This window comes from Ornithorhynchus anatinus, chromosome 3, assembly GCF_004115215.2.
Source record: "Ornithorhynchus anatinus isolate Pmale09 chromosome 3, mOrnAna1.pri.v4, whole genome shotgun sequence".
Classification (NCBI taxonomy): Eukaryota; Metazoa; Chordata; class Mammalia; order Monotremata; family Ornithorhynchidae; genus Ornithorhynchus; species Ornithorhynchus anatinus.
In genome coordinates, this window is record NC_041730.1 from 23,054,337 (window position 1) to 23,067,956 (window position 13,620).

At 45.1% G+C, this 13,620-nt stretch overlaps 1 protein-coding gene and 1 non-coding gene across 2 annotated transcripts in view; one reads left to right on the top strand and one right to left on the bottom strand.

Annotated features, from left to right (window-relative positions):
- Positions 1 to 13,620, bottom strand: part of LOC107547863 (transmembrane protein 263-like) — a 403,142-nt gene that overhangs the window by 203,986 nt on the left and 185,536 nt on the right. The window lies entirely within an intron of this gene.
- LOC114810895 lies at positions 4,693 to 4,830 on the top strand. Its single transcript, XR_003758585.1, has one exon. It is a non-coding gene; the product is annotated as a small nucleolar RNA SNORA7 (small nucleolar RNA).

The window sequence follows — 13,620 nt, forward strand, 5'->3', positions numbered from 1 at the left end:
TTTAAGCCGAGTAAATGAATTTGACTTCAGGTGATGGCGGGTGGGGGGAGGAAGAAACTTCTAATTAGACACCCGAGCAATCCCAGAGCTCGGTGTTCCCTGTGAGTCACGCTAAGGGGTGACAATACCCTAATAACCGCCCCTTCCCCCACACTGCCCCCATCACTTTTGAGATAAATGTGGAGGATTATAATTCAGTGTAATTAAAAGTCATCAATCTGATGATGTACTTTCCATTGTCAGGTTGTGGTAGCTCTACTCTCTGCAATTTCCTTCTTCAAATCCCACTCCCTTCCTACTTGGCTTTACTGGTCTCCACACAACTCCTCCAAGAGGACTTCCCCAGCTAAGCCTTTTCATTCCTACTCCCTTCTGTGCCACTTTTGCACTTGGATCTGATATGTGCACTAATCACTCGATATTCACCCCATCCTCAGTCTCCCAGCACTAACGTACTTATCCATAATTATTTTAATGTCCGTCTCTCCCACTAGACTGTAAGTTTCTTGAGGGCACGGAATGTGCCAACCAACTCTGTAGCACTGTATTCTCCCAAGAGCTCAGTACAGTGATCTGCATAGAGTAGTACTTAATACTAGTACAGTCTACTTATATTAATATTAATACTAATACTTAATACAGACATTTAGACTGTGAGCCCATCACTGGGCAGGGATTGTCTCTATCTGTTGCCGAATTGTCCATTCCAAGCGCTTAGTCCAGTGCTCTGCACATAGTAAGTGCTCGATAAATACTATCGAATGAATGAATGAACTTAATAGATACCGCTGACTGATTGACTCCCCTCCCTGAGGTACTATGAGAAAGAAATCTTCAGTCACAGCCTGGGAGATGCCATCTCGTAAAACTCTCCTTGGTGTTTTGGATGACTACCGCATTGAGGTGAATCCCAGAAGGCTCCATATGTCAGCTGAGAAGTAGCATCTTAGATGGGTGATTTGGTTCTTCCCGAGGACGGGGCCCCTCTGAGATTTCCCGCACTGTGTTATTTATGATGAAAAAGGTCCCTGGGATAATGGTTTCCAAAGCTGTTCTACTTGAGGGTGAGGGAGTTTGGATTGGAACTGAGTCATCACCTTTTTAGTACAGAAGGAATCTCTGCTTTCCCACTGCTTTCCCTCCGTCCGGTGGAGCTGGGAAATTCAGGGGTGGGACACTTAGCACTCCAGTTGTTTGAAACCTCAATTCTGCATTAGCCTTGCACTTGGATTGGCTCCCTTTATTCACCCCTTCCTCAGCCCCACAGCACTTATGGAATTTTCCATAATTCATTTCTATTAATGTCTTTCTCCCCCTCTATGCTGTAAGCTTGCCGTGGGCAGGGGACGTGCTTACCAACTCTGTTATACTGTCATATTGTACCCCCTCAAGCACTTAGTACAGTGCTCTGCACATAGTAAGCACTCAATACATGCGCTTTACTGATTGTCAGTGAAATGAGGTCCTTCAGGGAAAAGTCTGGGTCACAAAGCTGGGGGACTGTTCACATTTAGCACCATGGGCCTCAAGCTGTTTGTCTGGGGATGGCTGGAAGTCAGGTCAGGAACTCACAGAAAAAGTGAGTGAACCCACCTCTAGATTCTAGCTTGTTGCCGATTTGTACATTCCAAGCGCTAAGTACCGTGCTCTGCACATAGTAAGAGCTCGGTAAATACTATTGAATGAAATACTATTGAATGAATTCTCAATTTAGTCCAGAGATGATTAGGAAAAATGGGAGCCCAGAGCTGGGAGGAAAGCCACCAGAGTCTTACATACCTAGCTATAATTTATTTATTTATATTAATATCCGTCTCCCTCTCTAGAGTGTGAGCTCACTGTGGGCAGGGAATGTGTCTGTTATATTGTATTCCCCCATGCACTTAATACAGTGCTGTGCACACAGTATGAGCTCAGTAAATACGATTGACTGACTGAATCTTTTCGCCTCATTTGAGTGGAGTGCGGATAGAAGCGCTGGCTTTCCAAGAGCCAGTCTGGTTGCTTCTTAGCCATTCCGGAGCAGAAGGCAGCTGGGCTACTAGCCCCCAGGGAATGTGGGGAAGACCTCCTCCAGGGAATTCCCTCCACTGCCCTGCGGCCCTCCCCTCTGTTCTCCCACACGGGAGACTGGAGATCACCAGTGGCAGAGCTGTGTTGCGTTGGAAGGGGTCGCGTCTACTAACTCTGTTGCTTTGTACTTTCCCAAGCGCTTAGTACGGTGCTCTGCACACAGTAAGCACTCAAAAAATGCCACTGAGGGATTGACTGTCTGGGAAGGAGTAGTTAGTTCCTGTGAAAGACAGGTGGAGTCTGCAGCATCCCAACAGAAAGAAGCATTCTTCTATTTATTTATTTGCACTCTAATCAGCGAGCGCTAACTAGGACACGGCTCCCCCACCCCCTGTGCTCAGGCACTTGGCGGTAATGGGTAGTGAAATCTTTTAAGAAGTTAATTATGGCAGCCAGTTCCTTTCCCTTCTCTACATTGTGGCTTTGTTCCCCGCCTCCCACTCCCTCCCGCTCCTAAAAAGAGAAAAAAAATTGAACCGAACGGGGAAAAATAAAACCACCACCCCACATCTCAGAAAGAGGCCGTGTTTTCCTCTGGATGGTGACATTTTAAAACCCCCTGCACGTAGGTGCTCAATTGCAACAGTGCTCACTATCTCACCGAGCAGATGCTGTGTCACCGACAGGCCTCCGCAGCTACTCACAACGCTGACTGGTCTCCCCGGCTCCCTCTCAGTCCCAGAGACCACTAGGGGCCTTGGAGCAGATGGCTTATCTCAAAGCCTAATTATCAATCCTGACTCGAGCCCACAGCCGAGCCCAGCTCCAAATAGAATTGTTTTCCTTCTCTATTTCGTTTGGTTTTTCCAGGGACCCCGAGGGCGGGAGAGGCGAGGGCAGGACACAGCCAGGAAACGGGAAGGACATCCCTGTTGGTTATCTAGGAGGAGGCGAAGGGTGGGGAGGGAAGAATGGAGGGGGTTGCCCAAGGGATAATCATTTGGGTCCTTCTGGGCTGAGAGGCCCCTGGGTAGGGACCTGTTGAAGTGATGGTGGCCACAGCGAAACCAAACCTCGACTCATGTGGTCCCTTGGGTTTGACAAAGGAGATGGCTTGTGGTGGATTCACTTTATCTTTTCCCTGGATGTGCTTCAGCAAATGCTACAAGGAAAAGCATCCAAGGGTCACCTGACCTCCGAATAGCAGGGGGTGGGGAGTGGGCCAGTGCAGGGTGGTTCCCTTCCTTAGGCAACAGAACTGTCTGTTTAGCTGCCCCCAGCCTTCTGCCTCCCTGGGTTTCGGAGAAACCTGATCCCCAGTTTTCTTAGGGATTTCAGGAGTGATGTATATGTAGGGTCACGAGAGAGTTTGTGAAGGACCAAAGGTTCACTGTCCACAAGGGATCTCGCACCATAAATTCCACGACTGAGTTCAGGCGATCAGCTCTATTTGGTGGACTGTCCTCGCTGGTCGGCTGCGGCCTGGCTTCCCTCTGTCACCTAGCAGGTGGGCAAGCATGGAGGATCCCACCCCATTGTTGGTTATAAACAGAGTCCGTCTGGCTTTGCCTTCCCAAACAGATCACCATCACTCAATTATCCAGGGACTGGTTATCCAGATGGTGGATTATCCAGATCCCTGGCTCAGCCTCCTCCCTTCTGCTGCCCGCCTCCTGCCATTTCACTCTCATTGACAATGGCACCTCCACCAATAGGGAAGATCTAAAGGTTTACCATCAGCCTTAATGATACTAATGCTAATTGACAATATAATACTAATCATAGTAATAATAATACTAATAAAGGTATTTGTTAAGCACTTACTATATGCCAGGCACTGGACCAAGCACTGGGGTAGATACAAGCTAATCAGGTCCCAAATAGGGCTCACAGTCTAAGTAGGAGGGAGAGCAAGTATTGAATCCCCATTTTGTCGATGAGGGAACTGAATCGCAGAGAAGTTGAGTGATTTTCATTCATTCATTCATTCATTCATTCAATCGTACTTATTGAGTGCTTACTGTGAGCAGAGCACTGTACTAAGCGTTTGGGAGAGTACAATACAGCAATAAACAGTCACATTTCCTGCATACAACAGGCTTACAGTCTAGAGTCGGGGGGACAGATATCGACACAAATAAAATTACAGATATGCACATTGAGTGCTGTGGGGCTGGGAAGGGGGAAGAGCAAAGAGAGCAAGTCAGGGAGATACAGGAGCGAGTGGGAGATGAGGAAAAGTGCGGCTTAGTGTGGGAAGGTCTCTTGGATGTGATTTGCCCCAGGTCACCCAGTAGGTAAATGGCAGAGCCAGGATTAAGACTCAGATCCTTTGACTCCCAAGACTCCTTCCACAAGGCTACCCTGCTCCTGTAAAACCTTCGATCAACTCTCTTCTTCCTTCCAATACTTGTTGCTCTCCCGCCACAACCCACCCCACCCACTTCACTCCTCTAACGCGTTTCTACCTACTATGCTTCGATCTCATCTCCCTTCATTCATTCGATCGATCGTATTTAGTGAGGGCTTAATATGTGCAGACCACTGTACTAAGCTCTTGAGAAAGTACATTATAACAATAAACAGACACATCCCTTGCCCACAATGACCTTAGAGTCTAGAGGGGGAGACAGACGTTAATACAAATGAATAAATTACAGATCCGTCCGTAAGTGCTGTCCCCTCTCAGGGATGCACCTGGAGAGTTTCCAGTACTCTACTAGTCTCATCTACGGGAGGGAGAAGTCAAGCAGAGGCACACTCATTCCATTCCTAGCTTCGACAGTGGCTAGTGAGTGGAAGGAATCTGCTACTAGTCAAAACTCACCTGTGCTGGGCAGCAGGAGCACAGGCGAGAGTGGAGGGTGGAGACTCAAGTTTACCGGGCGGAAGGCGGCAGTGGTAAATCACTTCCTTATGTTGACCAAGAAACTCTTTGGATACCCTACCAGAAAGATTGCGGATGGAGAGCGGGGCGTTCTGGGAGAGATGGGTCCGTGGTGTCGCTATGGGTCGGAAACGACTCGACGTCATAAGACAAGACGTAAGTGCTGTGGTGCAGGGAGTGGTGGGGGAATGAATAAAGGGAGCAAGTCCCAGCGACCCTGTGCTTTCGCCTTTCCTCCTGCCTGAATTCTTTCCCCAACTAGAATATAGGCTCTTTGAGGGCAGGGATCTTGACTACTTTCTTCTACTCTCTCAAGAGCCTAATTCAGAGCTCTGCATGCAGTAAATGCTCAAAAAATTCTATTGACTGATTGAAGGAAAGGCAGATGAAATTCCTTTAGGTCACCTTTGTTCTGGTGAAAGGTCAAGCAGAAGAATAAAACTATTGACAAAATGAAGTAGTGTGGCCTAGCGAGAAGAAGTATGGCCTAATAGATAGAGCACGGGCCGAGGAGTTGGAAGGTCCTGGGTTCTAGTCCCGGCTCTGCCACTTGTCTGTTGTGTGACCTTAGGCAAGTCACTTAGCTTCCTTGCACCTCAACTACCTCATCTTTAAAATGGGAATTAAGACTGTGAGCCCCAAGTGGGACCTGGATTATGTCCAATCTGATTCGCTTATATCTACTTCAGTGGCACATAGTAAGCACTTGACAAATATCATTAAAATACATTCGTTGCGGTATTTGTTACTATTTGAAATTTTTCTGCGGATTTCAATTATGGTGCCATCTCTGTTCCCCCGCACCCCCCGGCCCCCATCGGTAACTGAAAATTAAGATTTGTCCACAACATCAGGTTCAGAGATAAGTAATCTGATTCAGCTTCATGGTTTTTTAGGAACACTGAAGTAAAAATATTTTTTCCCAATAGTTATTTTAGGTTGACAGTCTCCCTTCTGGAGTTTAATAGTTCTGTTGACTGCCCTATTGGAGTTTTATTTCTGAACAACTAATTAGGGAAGTTGGTGTTATAAGGAGACTTTTAATATTTTGGCACATCTACACCCCCTCACTACAAAACCTTTCATCGATCATTGTATTATTATTCATGAGGTTTCTGGCTACATCTGCTAATTACTAGGGATTTGGGTTTGCGAGAGTATCTCTTCCCTAGCAGCATTCTCAAAGATATTATTTATACTTCTGACACAGACAAAGCTCACACAGCCACCTGCGAACGTGGGAAACTGCAGCAAGAGAGATGAAAATAAATAAATGGTCATATAAAATTTCTGTTCTGTGTAAATGAACCTTCAAAATAGTTTTCTAAATCATTAGGCTGTGAAAATCTATTTAGCCACAACATTTGCATTACAGCCCATTCAAATGTTGAATGCCACCCCCTACCGCGCTGATTTTTTTCTTTTTACTACTTCCTGTCTCTCTCTGTCATAGTTGGACAATTCTTTTGGCCAAAGTGGGCCAATTACCCAGCACCTTTGAGGGCTACACAAACAAATTCCACCAGGTGAAGAATTGGCTGGGGGGCAAGGGGAGAAGGGAAGTTTGGGAGGCAGAGGTGGCTCTGATCATGGGTTTATTTTCATGCTCTGTTAAATTGTCTTCTCACCCGATTATGTTGAGGTACAACAGCCTTTGCTTTAGTTACCGTAGGAAAGAGCACTCAGACCTAATCCATTCCTTAGCACAGGTTCTCAGTCCTGAAGTTTCAGGAGAGGGTCAAAGATAGAAAAAGCCAGAGGCAGGAAGACGGGTAGGGAGGCTGATAAAATAATCCAGCGGGGGCCATCACAGCATCTTGAACCAGTATGATGGACATAGTGAGGAGAAGAAGAAAATGACTTCAGAAATATTTTAGAGGAAAAAACTGGCAGGATTTAGAAACGGGCTGGATTTAGGAGGTAAAGCGGAGGGAAGTCATAGACGACACCAAGGTTGTCAGCTTCTGAGTGAGAAAGAATGTTTAGTGCTGTTGACCATAATGGGGAAGTTGGGAGGGGTAGGTTTCAGAGGAAGGATGAGAAACTCAGTTTTCAAGTGCCAGTGGATCAGCCTTGTGGAGAAATCCTGGAGGTAGTGGGAAATGTGAGATTGTAAAGTAGGTGAGAGCTAAGGACTGATTTGGGAATCATCTGCTCAGAGCTGGTAGCTGAAACCTTGTGCGTAGATGAGCTCTCTGAGAGAATGAGGTGACAGTAAGAGTAGGGAGTCAGAACAGACCCTTAAGGGACACCCGTGGTTATAAAGTGGGGGGAGGATTGAGAGCCCCCAAAGGAGCTAGAGATTGAGAAGAAGGAGTCTGGGAGGACGGAAGAAAACCAGGGAGTACTATGTCAGGGAAACCAAGGTCTGAGAGAGTTTCTAAGAAAAGAGAGTGATCAATAATGTTAAAGGCAGTAAGGAGGTCAAGGAGGATGTGAAGACTTTCTGAAGTAAAGGCCAAACTAAAGAACTCATTGAGTCTCTCAGCTCTGCTTTTTTTCCTTACAAGTGCGCCCTTCTTTCCCATGACTTGCTGATTCCCTAGCTGGCTTTCTGACTTTGAAAATATTTGAAGATCTTTTGTTACTAGCTTTGGAATTATTTTCAAGGTTCTCTTCCAAATCCTCTTTGGCCTGACTAATTTCCTGTCAATACCTGACTTATAACACTTTACAGATTGTCATGTTCTCTCTCAGGTGTGCCTGCCATGTTTTCAAGAACGATGCTTCCCCTTTGAAACATGTCAGTTGTCCATGCAAGGTTTCTGTTTGCTTGTCTAGTTTGGGGTTGGGTTTTTTTCATGTATGTCTTCTGCAACACACATTTTTCCTGGGCCTCAAAGATGGTGTTTTATAATAGCATCTTACTTTTTAGACAGGAGACTCAGGTTCTAATACTATTTCCACGACTTGCCTGCTGGGGGACATTGGGCAAAACACTTAACTTCTCTGGGCTCCAGTTTCCTCATTTTTAAAATGGAAATTAAATATCTGCTCTCCCTCCTCCTCAGACTGCATGAGACAGGGGCCATGTCTGACCTAAGTGTTTTAGCATAGTGCTTGGCACATAAGTACCTAACAAATACCCTAATGATTATTATTATTTTAGTACATCACTATACTTTCAGTTACACGTATACCCGGACTGACGACCTTGTTTTGTCACTGACTCATGGGTGACCTTGATCAGGTCACTTAAACATTTCGTACCTCAGGTTTGCCATCTGAAAAGGAAGGGATAACAAGACCTGTTCATTCCAGAGGTGATCCCAGAAGAAAATGAGTTCCTAGTATGTGTGAAAGCACTTTGGAAATGAAGGTGAAGTAATAGTATTATTGTTGAGTGGGAGACACTGATCTCCATTAAAGAGTGGCCATTTTAACTGGCTTTAAAAGGAACTTCTGAAGGTTTTCCAAGTACTAAACCATCCCCCCGTTATTCACATGGAGCATATTTCACTAATCTCCATTAAAGAGTGGCCATTGTAACTGCTCTTAAAAGAGACTTCTGAAGGTTTCACAAGTACTGAACCATCCCCTCTGCCATTCTGCGTGGAGCATATTTCCTAGGTAACTTTCAGGAAATGTACCTACCAACTCTGTTGTATTGTACTTTCCAAGTGCTCAGTACAGAGCTCTGCACACAGGAAGGGCTCAGTAAATACTACTGGTCGATTGACTGACAGCAGGGGAAGTAGACAGCAGGGAGCTGGGGAGGGCAGAAAGGAAGGGCCCATCACCACTGTCAAAAAGCTGCATCGTTTAGTGCTAACCGGGACCTGAACAAGACGTTGATCCTTTCAGGCAACGGAGGCGTGAATCTCTGCCGCCTCGGAAACTGGTTTGCGAGACTGAAAGGTGAACGAGGAGAAAATAGGAGAAAAGGGAAAAAAAAATCTCAAAGTACAGGTCTGAATTTCTTCTCTTCCTCTACAGACTGCAGTTCCAGGGTCCCGAGGGACAACCGCTTCAAGAACAATGTCTTTCTCCAGCAAGTTACAGGGTTCTGAACTTTTGATGAGAATAGTTTCTGACTAGACATTCGGGAACATGGCCTTGGTTCTCCAGCATCGAGCTCCCTATGTACTACAGGGGCCACGTGAGGTTTGATCCCCGGCTGGACGTGCTTTCTGCCAGACTCTCTAGCAGGTCATGTTAAGGTCCACCAGGATTCTGATGAATCTAAAGAGTTGGACCGACACTTTTAAAACATTATTTTACTTTTATTTCTCAGACTAATTTGATCTATCATAGACACTATGTACGAATTAGCTGAGTTTGTTATATTTATTTCCTTTTAAATCCCTGTTATAGGGCTGTTATATATTAAAAATTTATGAGGAACAGTATGGCCTTAGAGGCACAAGCACAGAACTGGGACTCAGGAGATCTGTGTTCTAATCCTAATTCTGTCACTCGCCTGCTGTGTGAACAGGGGCAAATCACTTATCTTCTCTGGGTCTCAGTTTCCTCGCCTGTGAAATGGAGATGAAATTCCTGTTCTCTCTCTCCCTTAGACTGTGGGACCACGACTGTGTCCAAGCATCATGGTGCAGTGCATAGAGTCTGGGCCTGGGAGTCAGAAGGTTATGGGTTCTAATCCTGGCTCTGCCACTTGTCTGCTCTGTGACCTTGGGCAAGCCACTTAACTTCTCTGTGCCTCAGTTACCTCATCTGTACAATGGGGCTTGAGTCTGTGAGCCTCACGTGGGACAAGGACTGATTTGCTTGTATTCACCCCAGCACTCAGTACAGTGCCTGGCACATAATAAGTGCTTAACGAATACCACAATTATTATTATTATTACCTCAGTGATTGGCACATAGAAAGCACCTAAAAATACCAGTTATCATTTACTTCTCTAGACTGTAAACTCCTTACAGGCAGGGAAGGTGTCTGCTAATTTTGTTCTATTGTACTCTCTCAAGAACATAATACAGAGCTCTGCACATAGTAAGCACTCAGTAAATACCACTGATTGATCGATTGCTTGATAATGTGTAACTGAATTAAAGCCAGTGTATTTCCTCAGTCTCCTAAGCCGTTTAGCCAGCACGTGCAGAACACCTTAGTCACTGAGAAAACTGGTTTTACTTTACTGTATTTCAACCTCAACATTTGTTTTTGGTTCTCTTCCAAGCCCATATATTTATTTATCTTCTTTCCGTTTGGTTTCAGATTATGTCTCTTTAGTTTTTTTAAGGTATTTGTTAAGTGCTTTATTATGTGTCAGACACTGTACTAAGCACTGTATAAGTATAAGCATGTGTTAAGTTCTTACTATATACCAAGATAGGTATAAAATAGCCAGGTTGGTCACAGTGCCCGGCCCACACGGGACTCACAGTTCGGGTAGGAAAAGAGAACGGGTATTAAATCCCTCGTTTTACAGATGAGGAATCTGAGGCCTGGAGAAGTGAAGTGACTGGCCCAAGGTCACCCAGCAAGTAAGTGTCGGAACTGGAATTGGAATCCAGCTCATTTGGCTCCCAGGTCTGTGCTCTTTCTAGTAGGCCACGCTGTTCTTAGGTGAAAAGCAGTTTCAATAAAGTCCTCTGTTTTGAAACAGCAGACTAAATAGCCTGTGGCCAGAATTTGTGGACTTGACACTGACTCACTACAAGTTACCCCATCCGTTTTCCCACCCCTTCTTGGGTTCGGACTTCTAATGCTGTATGGGGTCCACTGGTTGAAGTTGAGCCAGAAGGCTACTTAGGTGTGTTCAACTCGTAGCAATATCACGGTGCCTGCTGGTATCTATCAATCGTATTTATTGAGCACTTACTATGTGCAGAGCTCTGTATTGAGCTTTTGGGAGACAGCATTATAACAATATAACAGGCAGATTCCCTGCCCACAGTGAGCTTACAGTCTAGAGGTATTTGGTATCCTCTCAATAATGGATCAAATGATCAGTGGCATTTATTGAGACTTAGTCTACTAAGCACTTGGGTGAGTACAAAGCGTAGTTGACTTGATTTACACCACATGTCTTCTTCTTTTATTGAAGAAGCAAAATCTTCTTCACTTTGAAGCTGGAACAGTTTTTAGAACAAACCACACCTTCCCGAATCACCGTAAGGAGCAGCGGGACCCAGTGGAAACAGCATGGACTAGTTCCATTGACACAGTATCCCCCTGGTTCTCCTCCTACTTTTCTGGCCATTCTTTCTCAGTTTCATTGGTCAACTGTCCTCCACCTCTCACTCTCTAGCTATATAACCCAGGCTCCGTTCTAGGGCCACCTTTCCCCTCTCTTGGGGAGATCATCCCTTCAAACAGTGCTTGGCACATAGTAAGCGCTTAACAAATACCATTATGATTATTATCATTATTATGACTAACTTACACCTCCATGCAGATGTCTTGCCAATTTGTTTGGATGCTCCTGGGGGCAGAGATTATTTATTTTAACAGTACTGCATTTCCCAAGTGCTTCATACACTTCAGCACTCAGGAAGTGCTCAATAAAAGACTGTAAGCTCTTTATGGGCAGGGAAAGTGTCTGCTAGTTCTGTCGTACTTTCCCGAGTGCCTAGTACAGTGCTCTTCACAAAGTAAGTGCTCAATAAATGCCACTGATAGATTGATTAAATAAATACTGTCAATTGACTGGTTGTTTGGGCAGATGCACGTCCTTACAATAGGGAATGAGTTTAAGTTGCAACGTGAGGGCTGAGGAAGAATTTCCTGACATGGAGGATTTAGAAATTTCCTTCTCTGTTTATTTTAAATCATTGACTGGGATGATTTTGACCAGCCCTCTCTTCTGGCCTTCTATTAATGCATGCTGGAAATGGGGAATGGGACATTTTATAGTTGTGCTGTAGAAAACAAAGTCTGGTTTAAATGGGTGATCCTGGGTTTCTCCAGTTGCATACTCATGATTCCAGACATTTACAGAAGGTAGAAATGCCCAGAGAAATCCTTATGTAAGAAGAGAACACCACCAATTAAACATTGATGAGGGCTTGGGAAATATTAGAAAAGCAGTGTAACCTAGTGGATAATAATAATGTTGGTATTTCTTAAGCGCTTACTAATAGATACAAGGTATTCAGGTTGTAGGGCTCACAGTCTTCATCCCCATTTTTCAGATGAGGGGACTGAGGCACAGAGAAGTTAAGTGACTTGCCCCAGGTCACACAGCTAACAAGCAGCAGAGCCAGGATTTGAACCCTCGAACTCCGACTCCAAAGCCCGGGCTCTTTCCACTGAGCCACGCTGCTTCTGAGCAAGGGCCTGGGAGTCGGAAGGACCTGGGTCCTAATTTCATCTCTGCCGCTTGTCTGCTCTGTGACCTTGGGCAAGTGACTTAACTTTTCTGTGCCTCAGTTATCTCACCTCTAAAATAGGGATAAAGACTGTGAGCCCCACATGAGACTGGGCTATTTCCAACCTCATTACCTTGTATCTACCTCAGTGCTTACTACAGTGTCTGGCACATAAAAAGTGCTTAATAAATACTATTTATATATGGATGGTCAGGACTTTTTATAGAAGTCCCTCTAATGCACTGATTTCTTGGAGATACTCATGCGACACGGCACTACAGCTTTAAGCAGCTGTTATTCACCAAACCCAAGACACCGCACCAAAGCTGGAAAGCCAAGTCTCAGTGACTTCCCTGTCCTCTCTGAGAAAATTGCCTAGACACGCTCACTAGGTGTACGAACACGGACTGTGTTTGCATTCCATCATAGTCACGGGTTATTTCAGAAGAGTAAACAAAGACCTCTGGCAGAAATGACCTGCCAAACTTTTTCAAGCATGACTGAAGAAATTCCTTTGGCTGGAGCGATGTATAAAAGGGGAATTGGCTTTGAGCTATAAAATGTGTCTGTTAAATGAAGAGGATTCCTTCAATGGACAAGGACTGCTTAGAGGGTATCTACTGCAAAGACATCAGAAGGTAAGACTTTGTTCTTCTAAATATATCCATTTGATTTCCACAGCCCCTTTTGATCCTAGGGCTGCTGGACAAATGGGCCTGTAAAGGACTGGACTCACTTTGGAAACTTGACTTCCTGAACTAAACTTTTCTTTAGGCGACAAAATGAAAGTCCTCACACACTAAGTCAATCGGTCCTATCCTGAGGTCGCTCCAAGGTGAGGGAGGAGAAGGGCTATACAGAAGGGAAAAATGCCTGGGGAAAGGCCATATTTCTAATTTATTCCAGGTCTTATCATTGTGGACCTCCAAAAGTCTTATTGATAATAATAATAATAATTGTTTAGGGTTTAAAATGTACCGACCACTATGCTAAGCGCTGCGGAAGACACAATACAAACCAAACTTTCACAGATCCTCCACCACATGGGGCTCACAGTCAAAGAGAGAGAACAGGTACTGAATCCCCACTGTAGAGATGAGGAAACTGAGGCACGGCACACTAGAAGAGGATTTTTACTCACCCGTCAGGATGTGCCCGGATCTTTGTTCATCTCTCCTGACTCTTTATGGGCCAGGGGAGAGGAATCAGCACGACTCCCTCTCGTGTTCTGGAGAGACTGAAAGAATCTGACCCAATATAATAATAATTGTGTATTTGTTAAGCATTTACTGTGTGCCAGGCCCTGTATGAAGCGCTGTGGTGGATGTCTGATGTTCTTCCCCTTGACGCTGTTTAGTGCCATTGTTCTTGTCTGTCCGTCTCCCCCGATTAGACTGTAAGCCCGTCAAACGGCAGGGACTGTCTCTATTTGTTGCCGACTTGTT